This window comes from Nycticebus coucang, chromosome X (assembly GCF_027406575.1).
Source record: "Nycticebus coucang isolate mNycCou1 chromosome X, mNycCou1.pri, whole genome shotgun sequence".
Taxonomy (NCBI): Eukaryota; Metazoa; Chordata; class Mammalia; order Primates; family Lorisidae; genus Nycticebus; species Nycticebus coucang.
Genome location: NC_069804.1, coordinates 25,018,545 through 25,021,377, shown reverse-complemented (window position 1 = coordinate 25,021,377; position 2,833 = coordinate 25,018,545).

The following is a 2,833-nucleotide window of genomic DNA, read 5'->3' as shown; positions in this document are numbered from 1 at the left end:
CTAGTCTGTGGATACTTACCCATCCTGTAGCTTACAATGCTTGATATCAAAAACTCTGCCAGAATATCTTTGACTTCATGTTGATTATTGAAACTTTACTAAAGTCTGCTTCAACCTTCTACTTACCCAAGGCTAAAACATCCAAGTCAAATGAGTGACAGAACTAATGTAGCTAACGAGATATTACCTTCCATTGCTTCATAAAGCTTTCAATCTATTAAGTCATTAATGTCTGAATATAAATTTATTGACTTCCATGGAGATGAACGGTAGTTTGATTGTACTGACTGAATCTGAGTGAGTCAATTGGACTATGTTGGTCAATAAATGCTGATCTGAATTATAAAGAGCAGCCAGGGTTGCGTGTGATGAAGCTTACAATAACCTATACCATGTCTTTTGTTAAGGAACATTGCCACTAAGAATAAAAATAAAACTTAAGGTAACAGTATATTAATGTTGACATTCAACCCTTAAGAAAATAGTTGAACCTACCCTCAGGGGCAATCAGGAATATGCTGATAAAGCATTTTGCAATAACTTCATTAACTAGTTTTAGAATGTTTTTCACTCTCAGAATAATTAAACTGTTTGGGTACTATGGATAGACATCAACATCTAATCAATTTCGTAGGTGAGTTAACTTCCAACTGAAACAAAGTAATAATTCATATATATATATATATATATTCTTTGAATATTTAAATATACAGTGAATGAGATAGTGAACAAATAACTAAGACATGAAGGACAATAATGACCAACAATTATTATGTGTCAAGTGCTGTGGATTGACTCATTTAATGTTCACAACTCTAGTAATTGAATTATTATCTTCATTTTACAGATTGCAAAACTGAGGCACAGATAACCCTAGATCACTCTGCTAGTTAGTAGTGGAAGTGGGCTTTGAAGTCCTAAAGTTTAGCTTGAGAATCTATAGTTTTAATCACTACAGTACACTGTCATTTACATGAAAGAATTAGATATCTGAAGATTTGAGAGAAGAATGTTGCAGGTATTCGGATCAAGCAATGCAAAGGGTAAATGCAAAAAAGAAATTTGACATGTTTGAGAACAGGTCATAGTGGTGGGAGGGAAGGGAGGGAGGAAATGATAAGATTAGAAGTAAAGATATTCTATCATGGTTCCTCTACACCTTGGTGCCTGACATGTGTTAGTTACTGAATAAACATTTGTTCAGTGAATGAATAAAAAAAGATGTTTTAACCTATTTTTTCTATTATTATTGATAATTAATTAGTAACTCTAGTCTTTTAATTTGTTTTAAAGGCATCTAGAATTTCATAACTATATTTTAATGACATCTGTTTATTTGAAATTGTTTCTTAACAATTAGGAAGGAAGATATTAATAGCTGGTCTGTATCCCAGTGCCCCATTTCCAGGGAGAAAACTAAAGAATATGAATAAATCTTGTGCTTTGTTGGAAATGGCTAATAGAGTTTGGAATGCTTTTTGCAGGACACACCTGGTCTGTCTGGGTTGCTTATGGTAAAGAAAATTGGAATTTATGAATTTGTGAAGAATGACTATGAATGAAGAATGAACAGGGAGCTAAGTTTTTATCTGAAAATAAAGACTTTTTGCGACCAAAATAGCTCCTGTGTAAGTGACAAACATTAATTATTAATTACTTTTTGAATAGATGAGTGACTTAATAGATACACAAAATGTTTAATCTTCAAAATAGAAACTCAAATTTTCAAATTAACAGGCAATGTTTAGAAACTATGCAGGACTCATTATTGTACAGCAAGTGCTAAAACGAAAAACAAAAATGTACAAAATAGATATGTCATATAAGCTGACCCTTGCCTTCCAGCTCATGGTCTAAGATCAACCTGCACATGATATTTCCTGTATCTATACATGTATTCTATGTTTTTATTTCTGGTAATGTGACCCTTCCCCAGAGCAATTGAATGAGACTACTTTGACTCCACCACATAACCTCCTATGTAGGATGAACATTTTAAGCATTAATTAATATTCTTATGAATTTCTCTACGTACTCTCACCCCATTTGTACTTCTTTTAACCACATGACCCCATGCCATTGACTTGAAACTGCAAAATATGCAAGATTTAAGGTTACCATTACCCTGCAAGAATGATTGTCCTAAGAGAACCAGCCCCTGTGAGGTGCAGAGTATAATAAAATTCAGAGACAAGGTTTTAAGAGCTGTAAAAAGAAAAGAGAAGAGCTCCCTGGGCTCTTGCCATTGCAGAAAGGCTGTCATTGTAGGAAAGTCATGTAGGCAAACAGAGCTGCCATTGCGGGAAGCTCATGTACGCCAGCAGGGCTACCATTATGGGATGGTCACGACTGCTAGCTGGGCTACCAATTGTGGGAAGGTCATGTATGCAAGTGGGGCTTGCCATTGCAGGAAGGTCATGACTGCTAGCTGGGCTGCCAATTGCTGCTAGTTCACATACATAGTGGGGCTGCAATTATGGGATGATCAGACTGCTAGCTAGGCTGCCAATTGCAGGAAGGTCATGTGTGCAAGCAGGTCTGCCATTATTGAACTGTCAGGACTGCTAGCTGGACTACCATTGCAGGAAGCTCATGTACGCAAGCAGAGCTACTGTTATGGGATTGTCGGACTGCTAGCTGGGCTGCCAGTTGTGGGAGGGTCACATACACAAACGGGGCTGCCATTGTGGAAAGGTTATGTAGGCAAGCGGGGCTGCCATTGCGGGAAGGTCATGACTGCTAGCTGGGCTGCCATTGTGGGAAGGTCATATACATAAGCAAGCTGGGCAAGGAAGCCAGGTTGCCATTATAGAATAGTCATGACTGCTAGCTG